The 13,845-nt window shown below is 39.1% G+C and overlaps 1 protein-coding gene across 7 annotated transcripts in view; it reads right to left on the bottom strand.

Moving 5' to 3' along the window:
• The window catches only part of LOC123755975 (zinc finger protein 271), a 179,124-nt gene that overhangs the window by 2,715 nt on the left and 162,564 nt on the right, over window positions 1-13,845 (bottom strand). The gene's annotated exons all lie outside the window — the stretch shown is intronic.

The raw sequence follows: 13,845 nt of genomic DNA, 5'->3' as shown, positions 1-13,845 counted from the left end.
CTATCGATCCGAGTAGAACTTCAACGGAAAAAAAAACCAGACGGGTGAAAAAGGGGGTCGGGTAACCAGTTACCGTACCTGGGTCAAAGGCAGACGTTAAGCCAGAGGGAAATCTAGCGAGTAATAACTCAATTCAAATATAATCCAATATAATAATATAAAACAAGAGATCACACCAATATATATATATATAATATATGCTCAATATATATAATATCAAATCAATATATAATAGAACACAATAAATCGAATATAAGAAAACAGTTCTTTAAGGCATCACTGTAACATGCTTGTGTCCAGACTACACACGAATACAACAAAATTATAAGGATGGTAACAGGGTCCATTTCAGTGATCTCCATCGCATGTTGGCCTCTGAATGCATGCTAGAACTGAATAGTTAGCCAAAGAAACTGCCTTAAAAGGCGCCGATAAGTGCAGCCTTGGAATGTCAATGAGCAATCTGCGAGCAGCAGAATCCCAAGAACTCCAACTAGGTCTTGTAGATCTGAGGCAATGCGAGATGGACACCAGACTAGGGATCCGTAAATGTAACAAGAATTAATGTTATTAATATAATAATATAGTAAAATAACAGATATAACGTCAAAAGTGCCACGTAGTAGTGGTCAAAAATAGTAAATAGTAACTCCAAGACCCATAATAATAAATTATGCTCATAATAAAATAATACTGAAAATTTAGGTAATAATAAAATTAATATTAATACTATAAATTAGTACAGTAAATAATGAATATATATATGTGTGCTGCAACAACACAACACGACATTGCTCGCCTCACAGCAGTAGCAGCCCCACATGCAGGGGATTTCCTGTTAGCAACCCCAATGTCGGCAACTGGCACGCGTCTCACACCACATGCCCTCCGAATTGCTGTGGCCCTCAGCCTTGCTGCCCCAATCCACACCAGATATAGGTGTATTTGCGGCGAGGTGGTGGCTGACAGGTACGGCCACCATGGCCTACTCTGCCAAAGCACAGGGGGATGGCACTCGAGGCACAGTGAAGTTAACGACATCATCAAGAGGAGCCTCACCACAGCTGGATGCCCAGCTGAAAGAGAGCCCCGTTACCTAACGCCCCGTAACTCTGATGCTCTTATTGGTCGCCCGGATGGTATCACAGTGAACCCCTGGAAGAATGGCAAGCAGTTGGTATGGGACTACACGTGCGTATCAACCCTGGCTAACACCTACATTGACCTCAGTGTTGCACAACCAGGTGGCGCTGCCACCCACAGGGAAGCAGCCAAATCCCATAAGTATAGAGAACTGGATCACCACTACAATTTTGTCCCCATTGCTTCTGAGACACTCGGCGCCTGGGGTAAAAGTGCTACCAGTTTTTTGAAGGAACTGGGTTTTAGGCTCATTGAAACAACAAGGGACCCTAGAGCTGCAAGCTTTCTTTTCCAGCGCCTCAGCGTGGAGATACAGAGGGGAAATACGCACTGCATCCAGGGTTCCTGCCCGCCATCTGAGGAGCTGGAGGAACTCGACAACCTATGATAACCATCTTTGTAACCTATATGTAACTCCTTTTTTGTAACAAAGTTCAAATAAAGCAAATATATATGTGTACATACAAAAGAATGGGGGTGGTAGGAGAAGATAATATTGGTGTTCAGTGAGAAACCACAAGGTCTCCTCTGAATACTTTTTATTTTCTTCTCCGAGGCTATGGGTCCCCACATTGGCACCAGAGGTGGTACCCTCACAAACTTTTTATATTTATATATATATATATATATATATATATATATATATATATATATATATATATGCGGAAAATCCACAGAGAAATATGAAATGAGGTGAACGTTTCGGCTTTGTTAAAGCCTTTGTCAACACCAGACTGACTGACTTTGTCAACACCAGTCAGTCAGTCTGGTGTTGACAAAGGCTTTAACAAAGCCGAAACGTTCACCTCATTTCATATTTCTCTGTGGATTTTCCGCATAAAATGATCAGTGTTTTGTGATCGTCAATTGCATATATATATATATATATATATATATATATATATATATATATATATATATATATATATATATATATATATATATATATATATATATATGTATGTATATATATATATATATATATATATATATATATATATATATATATATATATATATATATATATATATTATATATATATATATATATATATATATATATATATATATATATATATATATATATATACACACAGACACACACACACACACACACACACACACACAGTAGTCCTGAGGAAGATAAATGAATACCCAGGGGGGGACTACCTAGTTCGCCTGCCTCTCCGAGCAAAACACATCCACCGCAGAAATGTTAACAACAACATACCGGAAACGTACAAAATCAGAGCACAAATCACCAAGAAAATTGAGGAGGGAAATACCGCAAGTGCTATTAGAGTCCTCACCAGTGACGAGAAAATTGCTCCTCGAAACTCAGCCACAGCACGGGCCCTGCAAAGCAAGCACCCACCCAGAGCCCCTCTAGGCGACAACATCGTTCCGCCATCAGCAGACACCATTTCAGACCCATTAATTGTGTCTGAGGTCTACAAAGCAGCCCTTTCTTTTCCACCTGGGTCAGCAGGTGGAAACCTCAGCACATCAAGCAAATGTTAAATCCTGCGGTTGGTGATGCTGCACAAGATCTTCTTATGGAACTCACAAGGTTCGTCAACATGTGCCTGGCTGGTGATATACCTGAGGTCATCAGGCCTCTCTTTTTTGGTGCCTCCCTCTGTGCTCTCAAAAAGAAGGACAAAGGAATCAGGCCAATCGCTGTTGGCATCACTCTCCGACGCCTGATTGCCAAGGCTGCTACAAGGGTAGTCAGCCAGCAAGCGGCTGAATTGTTGAGACCAATCCAGCTAGGATTTGGAATCCCCCAAGGCTGTGAAACGGCTGCCCATGCAGCACGAGCATACATCACCAACATTTCTGATGAAAAGGCCCTGCTCAAACTGGACTTTCGGAATGCCTTCAACATGGTCAGAAGAGATGCAGTACTTTGTGCCATACATCGTCATTTCCAGCCCCCTCTACCCGTTCATACTATCGTGCTACAGTGGTGAGTCAAAACTGCTCTTTGGTGAACATGAAATCAGATCATATGAAGGTGTTCAGCAAGGTGATCCTCTTGCTCCCCTTTTTTTCTGCTTAGTCTTAAAAGAAATCACCGAAAGCTTGTCCAGCGAGTTCAACATCTGGTTTTTGGATGATGGCACTATAGCTGGCACCGTAGACCATCTCTTGGCAGATATCAGGAAAATAAGGGAGCAAGAAGTAAGCCTGGGTCTTGTCCTGAACCCATCCAAGTGTGAAGTAGTCTCTTCCAACCCAGATATCGTAGCTAGAATAAGGTCAGCCTTGCCTGGAGCCCATGTCATTAGGGCCGAGAACAGCACCCTCCTTGGAGCCCCCCTCTGGTCTAACGCCATTGAGGAGATCCTTGACAAGAAAATCACAGACCTTAGGAGGATGGAAGACAAAATAGGTGACATCGATGCCCACGATGCTTTTTATCTCCTCACCAAATGCCTATCCCTTCCGAGGCTAACCTACTTTCTAAGGTGCGCCCCATCTTACGACAGCCGAAAGCTTGAAGAGTATGACCTCTTACTGAAGACCATGCTGGAAAAAGTTGTTAACCTCTCCCTCAACAAATGCCAGTGGAAACAAGCCACTCTTCCTGTTAGGCTCGGTGGCTTGGGTGTCCGCACTGCTACTCAAATTGCTGTCCCAGCCTTCCTGTTTTCCTCCTCAGCATCAGATGACCTGGTTAAGGAAATTCTACCTGACACCCTGAGTGATGTAGCGGGGATACAGGACCCCCACTACATGGAATGCGACACGAAATGGGGTGCCATGGCAGACCCAGCACTCAGACCAGCCATGCCGAAAGCCAAGAAACAATCCAGTTGGGACAGTCCCATTGTAGACAAAGAAGCCACAGCTTTGCTGGAGGCAGCAATAACCCCCAGTGATCGTGCACGCTTCACAGCTGTGCAGGCTCCCCATGCAGGGGACTTCCTTTTGGCAGTCCCTATGTCTGCGACAGGCACACGTCTTGATCCGCAGGAGCTCCGTATTGCAGTCGCTCTCCGTCTTGCTGCCCCTATCCACACTGTTCATAGGTGTATTTGCGGCGAGGCAGATGCTGACGAATATGGACTGCATGGCCTGCACTGTGAAAAATCTGGTGGTTGGAACACTAGACACGACGAAGTCACTGACATCATTAAAAGAAGCCTTGCCTCTGCTCAGTGTCCAGCGGAGAGAGAGCCCCGCAACCTACTGAACCGTGACTCTGTTAGCTTTGCCGGCCGACCAGACGGAATCACACTGCGACTGTGGAAGGATGGCAGACAGTTGGCATGGGACTATACTTGTGTATCCACCCTGGCAACCACATACATCAACCTCTCTGCCGGCACAGCAGGAGCCACGGCGACACGCAGAGAAAGAGACAAGTCAGCCAAGTACAGGCAATTTGATCATTGGTACAACTTCGTTCCATTAGGGTCTGAGATCCGAGGCCCATGGGGAGAGAGTGCAAGAAGGTTTCTTAAGGATCTTGGTTCCAAGCTCATTGACACCACAAGAGACCCTAGAGCAACAAGTTTTCTCTTTCAGTGCCTCAGTGTCGCGATCCAGAGGGGGAATGCTCGCTGCATCCTCGGTTCCTGCCCGGCGTCGGAGGAGTTCGAGGAAATCTACAGCCTCTAGGAAGCAAACTATTTTTTTGTGTCCTCTTAATGTTAATTTTTTGTATAAAATCAGATATGTAACTGTATAACCTTGCATAATAAAGTGTACACCATAAAAAAAAGGGGGGGGGTGGGTGGTAGGAGAAGCAAACACTCATACGTATTCAGAGTTAAATGGCAAGTTTTTCCCTGAATGCTCTGTGTTCCCTTCTCTGAGGCTGTGGGTCCCTATAATTGCACCAGAGGTGGTACCCCCTATATATATATATATATATATATATATATATATATATATATATATATATATATATATATATATATACAGTGGTACCTCGGAATGCGAGTGTCCCTGTATGCGAGTTTTTCGGAATACGAGCAGGATTTCCTTGAAAAATATGTCTCGGAACGCGAGGGTTACCTCGGGACACGAGTTTGTTGATACACGTACAGGCCGACCTAGCGTGTGGTGGTTCGGCGATCGTCGCCCCTCAGTTTACCATTGTCTCGCGCCCAGTGACTACCCCACATCAATTCTTCTCGCGGATTTTCAGTGTTTTGTTGGATTTTTGGTGATTTGACTATACAATTTGTTATTATATATCTCACCATGGGTCCCAAGAAAGCCAGTGGTAAGGATAAAGGCCAGAAAGCCCATGTGATGATGACAATAGAGGAGAAACAAGAGATCATTCGGAAGCATGAGAACGGTACACATGTTGTTGAACTTTGTAGGCAGTACAACAAAGTCACATCAACAATATGCACTATACTTAAGAAGAAAAATGAGATTATGGGTGCTAAAGTGGCAAAAGGAGTCAGAACAATAACGAAACAAAGACCACAAATACTTGAAGAAGTGGAAAAGTTGTTATTAATTTGGATACACGACAAGGAGTTAAGGGGTGATAGTGTTTCGGAGGCCATTATTTGTGAGAAAGCCAGGGTTTGGACAGATGTGTGGTGAGGAAATCGAGCAGTGAGCCTCAACCAGGACCTAGTGGCACTCAGATAAAACGTCCCAGGGAGAGCACACCAGAAAGGTCTTCACTGCCTGATGTGATAATGGAAGGGAACAGTAACTCCCCTTCCAAACAGTAACTCCTCTCCTCCTCCCCCCTCCTCACCATCTTCCATACGCCTACAGCATTCAACAGCAAGGTAAGTAATAACTTGAACATAGTTTTGTAGGTATATTTAGATGAATTAGGTATAAAAATTTAGTTTGATGTGGGGTTTTTGGGGTAATCAGGAACGGATTAATTCATTTCCCTTTATTTCTTATGGGGAAATTAGCTTCGGAATACGAGTTTTCGGAATACGAGGCATCTCCAGGAACCAATTAAACTCTTAAACTGAGGTATGCCTGTATATATATATATATATATATATATATATATATATATATATATATATATATATATATATATATATATATATATACCACATATATATATATATATATATGTGTGTATATCACGAAAATAAACACGTGATTAAGAATGTGACAATGTCAGACCACAAAGGAAAAATGAAACAGGAAATTTCCTTAAGTACTTTCGTATATTAAATACATCTTCAGAAGGTCCAAGGTTCATCAGACCTTCTGAAGATGTATTTAATATACGAAAGTACATTCGTACTTTCCTTTTTCCTTCGTGGTCTGACATTGTCATATATATATATATATATATATATATATATATATATATATATATATATATATATATATATATATATATATATATGTATATATAAATATATATATATATATATATATATATATATATATATATGTGGTATATATATATATATATATATATATATATATATATATGTATATATATATATATATATATATATATATATATATATATATATATATATATATATATATATATATATGTGGTATATATATATATATATATATATATATATATATATATATATATATATATATATACCACAAGGTCTCCTCTGAATACTTTTTATTTTCTTCTCCAAGGCTATGGGTCCCCACATTGGCACCAGAGGTGGTACCCTCACAAACTTTTAATTTATATATATATATATATATATATATATATATATATATATATATATATATATATATATATATATATATATATACTTTTTTTTTTTTTTTAAGTTTGTGAGGGTACCACCTCTGGTGCCAATGTGGGGACCCATAGCCTCGGAGAAGAAAATAAGAAGTATTCAGAGGAGACCTTGTGGGTTCTCACTGACCACTAATATTATCTTCTATATATATATATATATATATATATATATATATATATATATATATATATATATATATATATATATATATATATATATACCTATCTATCTATATATATATATATATATATATATATACCTATCTATCTATATATGTATATATATTATTAAATATGACCGAAAAAGTAAGATTAATAATTCTAACACGAATTTTCTCAATCTTTCGTACATTTCTTTTCACTGTTGGAGGTAAATCAAAAATCAATTCTCCAAAATTCATTTTTATTTCTAGTCTGACGCGACACGAGCGCGTTTCGTAAAACTTACTACATTTTCAAAAACTTTAGTTTACAAATACACAACTGAATAGAACTTACGCATCTCCGATTTTATATCTACATTTGAGTGAGGTGGATGGGGTGAGGTGGCATTAATAGGGTATTAATTTCATCAACACAAGACAGAACAAGAGGTGGTATTAATAGGGTATTAATTTCATCAACACAAGACAGAACAAGAGGTGGTATTAATAGGGTATTAATTTCATCAACACAAGACAGAACACGAAACAATGGGTATTGAATAGAAGTGTTTGTAGAAAGCCTATTGGTCCATATTTCTTGATGCTTCTATATTGGAGCGGAGTCTTCAGGTGGGTAGAATATAGTTGTGCATTGATTGGCTGTTGATTGCTGGTGTTGACTTTTTGATGTGTAGTGCCTCGCAAACGTCAAGCCGCCTGCTATCGCTGTATCTATCGATGATTTCCGTGTTGTTTACTAGGATTTCTCTGGCGATGGTTTGGTTGTGGGAAGAGATTATATGTTCCTTAATGGAGCCCTGTTGCTTATGCATCGTTAAACGCCTAGAAAGAGATGTTGTTGTCTTGCCTATATACTGGGTTTTTTGGAGCTTACAGTCCCCAAGAGGGCATTTGAAGGCATAGACGATGTTAGTCTCTTTTAAAGCATTCTGTTTTGTGTCTGGAGAATTTCTCATGAGTAGGCTGGCCGTTTTTCTGGTTTAATAGTAAATCGTCAGTTGTATCCTCTGATTTTTGTCTGTAGGGATAACGTTTCTATTAACAATATCTTTCAGGACCCTTTCCTCCGTTTTGTGAGCTGTGGAAAAGAAATTCCTGTAAAATAGTCTAATAGGGGGTATAGGTGTTGTGTTAGTTGTCTCTTCAGAGGTTGCATGGCGTTTCACTTTCCTTCTTATGATGTCTTCGACGAAACCATTGGAGAAGCCGTTGTTGACTAGGACCTGCCTTACCCTACAGAGTTCTTCGTCGACTTGCTTCCATTCTGAGCTGTGGCTGAGAGCACGGTCGACATATGCGTTAACAACACTCCTCTTCTACCTGTCTGGGCAGTCGCTGTTGGCATTTAGGCACATTCCTATGTTCGTTACCTTAGTTACCTTACCAACTAACACAACACCTATACCCCCTATTAGACTATTTTACAGGAACTTCTTTTCCACAGCTCATAAAACGGAGGAAAGGGTCCTGAAAGATATTGTTAATAGAAACGTTATCCCTACAGACAAAAATCAGAGGATACAACTGACGATTTACTATAAAACCAGAAAAACGGCCAGCCTACTCATGAGAAACTCTCCAGACACAAAACAGAACGCTTTAAAAGAGACTAACGTCGTCTATGCCTTCAAATGCCCTCTTGGGGACTGTAAGCTCCAAAAAACCCAGTATATAGGCAAGACAACAACATCTCTTTCTAGGCGTTTAACGATGCATAAGCAACAGGGCTCCATTAAGGAACATATAATCTCTTCCCACAACCAAACCATCGCCAGAGAAATCCTAGTAAACAACACGGAAATCATCGATAGATACAGCGATAGCAGGCGGCTTGACGTTTGCGAGGCACTACACATCAAAAAGTCAACACCAGCAATCAACAGCCAATTAATGCACAACTATATTCTACCCACCTGAAGACTCCGCTCCAATATAGAAGCATCAAGAAATATGGACCAATAGGCTTTCTACAAACACTTCTATTCAATACCCATTGTTTCGTGTTCTGTCTTGTGTTGATGAAATTAATACCCTATTAATACCACCTCTTGTTCTGTCTTGTGTTGATGAAATTAATACCCTATTAATACCACCTCTTGTTCTGTCTTGTGTTGATGAAATTAATACCCTATTAATGCCACCTCACCCCATCCACCTCACTCAAATGTAGATATAAAATCGGAGATGCGTAAGTTCTATTCAGTTGTGTATTTGTAAACTAAAGTCTTTGAAAATGTAATAAGTTTTACGAAACGCGCTCGTGTCGCGTCAGACTAGAAATAAAAATGAATTTTGGAGAATTGATTTTTGATTTACCTCCAACAGTGAAAAGAAATGTACGAAAGATTGAGAAAATTCGTGTTAGAATTATTAATCTTACTTTTTCGGTCATATTTAATAATATATGTCTACAGGAAAGACTGCTACCAAAATATACTAATATATATATATATATATATATATATATATATATATATATATATATATATATATATATATATATATTTATATATATATATATATATATATATATATATATATATATATATATATATATATATATATATATATTTATATATATATATATATATATATATATATATATATATATATATATATATATATATACCTATCTATCTATCTATATATATCTATCTATCTATATATATATATATATATATATATATATATATATATATATACCTATCTATCTATCTATCTATCTATCTATCTATCTATATATATATATATATATATATATTAGTATATTTTGGTAGCAGTCTTTCCTGTAGACATATATTATTAAATATGACCGAAAAAGTAAGATTAATAATTCTAACACGAATTTTCTCAATCTTTCGTACATTTCTTTTCACTGTTGGAGGTAAATCAAAAATCAATTCTCCAAAATTCATTTTTATTTCTAGTCTGACGCGACACGAGCGCGTTTCGTAAAACTTATTACATTTTCAAAGACTTTAGTTTACAAATACACAACTGAATAGAACTTACGCATCTCCGATTTTATATCTACATTTGAGAGAGGTGGATGGGGTGAGGTGGCATTAATAGGGTATTAATTTCATCAACACAAGACAGAACAAGAGGTGGTATTAATAGGGTATTAATTTCATCAACAACACGAATGATGTTGATGAAATTAATACCCTATTAATACCACCTCTTGTTCTGTCTTGTGTTGATGAAATTAATACCCTATTAACCCTTAACCCTTAACATGCTCGGGGTCTAATATCCTGCCATCCGCACAGGCGCATGTCATTTTGAAAAAAAAAAAAAATTTTTTTTTTTGCTAATCTGTTAAGTTCTGTTCACTGATCACGGGAAAAATAAAAAAAAAATTCTATTGTACTTTTGTTGCAATAGAGCCGAGAAGCTCGGTGATGACGTCACAATCTGCATGTTCGCTCATGCAGTACACGCCCGGGAGGTGTTGCGCACGGTCCTCAAACAGCCAGAGTTGGCACAAATATATTTTCGCGCTATTTATTTACAATGTCTAAGCGCATTTTATCTAATTTTTTTTTCACTAATTGTGTTTCAAATACTGTTTGAACATATTTTGTATCAATAATTGTTGCATATTTGAGTATACACAGGCGCACACAAATGTTTTCAATTACGGCAATATAATATGTCATTACAGTCTATTATATTGTATGTTCTGCTTATATTTGTATATATTTACACACACGCACACGCTATCTGCTTATATGTTTACATATTTACACACTCGCACACGCAATACACACTTTGAAGCACACTTAGAAGATTTCAAGACTGTGGTAGTCATTGAAGCAGTCGACAGCACATAATGGGATACCACACGTTTCACACCATGTTTGCACAAGCTTCCGTTTCTTGTCTCTACGTGTCGTTGTTTTACACACCAAGCAATCACGTTGGGCTATTGCACGCTTCACACCAGGTGGCAAATACTTAAGGTTTGTGTGCTAGGAAGCCTTCAGTGTGAGCGAGGCGTGGAGTACCAGCATGCTGCAACAGTGGGTTTATGATGGGCCGCTGAATACCTGGGACATCTTTTGCAAACTTTCCTAATAACTGTATTGCAGCATCAAATACAAAGTCACGGAAAGTGGGCTTACGTCCAGTTCTCACAAGGTACATGTTGAAACAGTTCAGCATGCTCATGTCCACAAGATGGAAGAACACTTTTTTCGTCCACCTACATGTCTTCCGCACACACTCTGCAGTGCCAATCATCATGTCTGATTTATCAATCAACCGCATGTTGATATTATAGTCTAAAACACAGTCTGGCTTATATAGTGGTGCGTTTGTTTTATGGCTCACTTTCCCACTGTTCACCATTGTTCCATCATGAATTGTTGTCAACAAGTTCACCTCTCTTTTGTCTTTCCACCGAACTGACAGAATGTTATCACTTTTCCTTCTCTGACACTCGCCAACTGCAATGTCGTTGTCAAACACAGGCATTTCCCTTCGTTGTGGCTTTACTGTACCAACCAATCCGGTTCTATTTTCTAGCAAGAACCGAGCTAGCAAGGGACTTGTATATTAATTATCTGTGTATAAAATGTGTCCCTTGTTCATCCACGGAGCCATGATGGTCTTCACTACACTCCCCGAGAATCCATGTTCGTCGTTACCGGGAATGTCTACATCACTAGCCGAGTACAGAATCATGTGTAACACGTATCCTGTCTCACAATCACAAAGAACAAAAAATTTCAGGCCAAATCGGTTTCGTTTTGAGGGAATGTACTGTTTGAATGGAACACGTCCCTTGAAAAGTATGAGAGATTCATCAACCACCAGCTTCTGTGCTGGTACGTAAAAATCTCTGAATTTTCCAATAACATCGTTCATGTAGTGCCTTACTCGCCACAGTCTATCATCAGGTGTTCGGTCCTGAACACTTCCAAAATGTAGACACCTGAGGAGTATCTGAAACCTGTCTCGTGACATATATTTCCCGAATAAAGGTGTTGGTATTGTATGGTCCTTGCTCCAATAGTCATTTATTGCATGTTTGTGACAGTGCTTCATCAACAAACAGGGTGCCAAAAACACATACATTTCCACCACTGTGGTATTTTTCCAACGCTGCAGTCGTGAAAATTCTGTGATTTCCCTCTCAATCAGGTAAGCAGCATGCAGGTTCGTTTGGTGTACAATGTATTCCATGAGTGGTTCATCATAGAATGCTGTAAAATATTCCATCTCAGCCATGTCCTCACCTTGATTAGGGAAAAGGTTTGTAATCCCTACATCTTTATCGTCAAAGTGAGGAATATTAGGAATAAAATCGTCACCATCACTCCACTCAAGTACACCAGGCGTCCTGCGAGATGCAGAGGAAAGACGGCGAGGAAGCGATGCATACCGGCGACCAGGAGCTGAATACCGTCTGCGAGAAGCACAGCGGCTACGTGCACGTGAGGTGGGTGCACGTGAGGTGGATGCACGTGAACACGAGGGTCTTGGTCCCTCATGTGGTGCCATGCGGTGGCGCTTGGCCGGGCGAGATGCTGCTGACGCGACAATTTCTCGCCCAGTTACACCACTGGTACCAGCCACAGGCTCAATAAAACTTTGATCTGAGTCACTAAACCCAGAAAAGGAGTCACCTCCCTCTGACTCGTCACCCTCAAACAGAAAATATCCACAGGAACTGTGAGGTCGTGGTAGAATTGGGGTAGAAACTGGGCGAGGAGGCATCGGTGAGCGTATAGGCCTCGCCATGGCATGGCGGTCATTCTCACTTTCACTGCTGCTGCTACTATCACCCGACAACTGTGTATAATCCTCATCGTTGTCTGAATCGTCAAACACACTTTCTTCACCTTCAGAGAATAATTCGTGGGCTATTTGCTCTGGGGTGAGGGACTGAGTGGTGCGTGCCCGTGAGGCGTTTGACCGTGCGCTCGCCATGGTGACTCTTGCTAAACTGAGGCCCTCCCATGCCTTCGGATCGTGAGCGGGAATTTTTTTCAAAATGGCCGCTGTTTACTAGAGCCCCTGGGCAGCGTATGGGACCCCCAGCTACACCGCGGGCCATTCAAATCGTGCGCGGTACCCATACACTTCATATGAAGTGAAGCGCAGTTGACTGGTAAAACGATTTACACTTCATATGAAGTGATGCGCACTTTAAGGGTTAATGCCACCTCACCCCATCCACCTCTCTCAAATGTAGATATAAAAACAAAATCGGAGATGCGTAAGTTCTATTCAGTTGTGTATTTGTAAACTAAAGTCTTTGAAAATGTAATAAGTTTTACGAAACGCGCTCGTGTCGCGTCAGACTAGAAATAAAAATGAATTTTGGAGAATTGATTTTTGATTTACCTCCAACAGTGAAAAGAAATGTACGAAAGATTGAGAAAATTTGTGTTAGAATTATTAATCTTACTTTTTCGGTCATATTTAATAATATATGTCTACAGGAAAGACTGCTATCAAAATATACTAATATATATATATATATATACCTATCTATCTATCTATATATTATATATATATATATATATATATATATATATATATATATATATATATATATATATATATATATATATATATATATATATATATATATATACAGTACAACCTCGATTCAACGTACTATATGGGACCACCCCCAGTTCGTTGGAGCGTTGGATTCGTTGCAAGAGGTGACCTTCAAGAGGCGTTTGCGTCAGTGTCTTTTTTTTTCTTGTACACAATAAAAATGCATTGTATCATATTACTTACTGTACCTATATTTTACTACTCTACTAAAAATACTGTAATTCATGTATTTACCTTA

This window comes from Procambarus clarkii, chromosome 2, assembly GCF_040958095.1.
Source record: "Procambarus clarkii isolate CNS0578487 chromosome 2, FALCON_Pclarkii_2.0, whole genome shotgun sequence".
NCBI classification, from domain to species: domain Eukaryota; kingdom Metazoa; phylum Arthropoda; class Malacostraca; order Decapoda; family Cambaridae; genus Procambarus; species Procambarus clarkii.
Note: the sequence above shows the minus strand (reverse complement) of the source record. Positions and strands in the feature narration are given on the sequence as shown.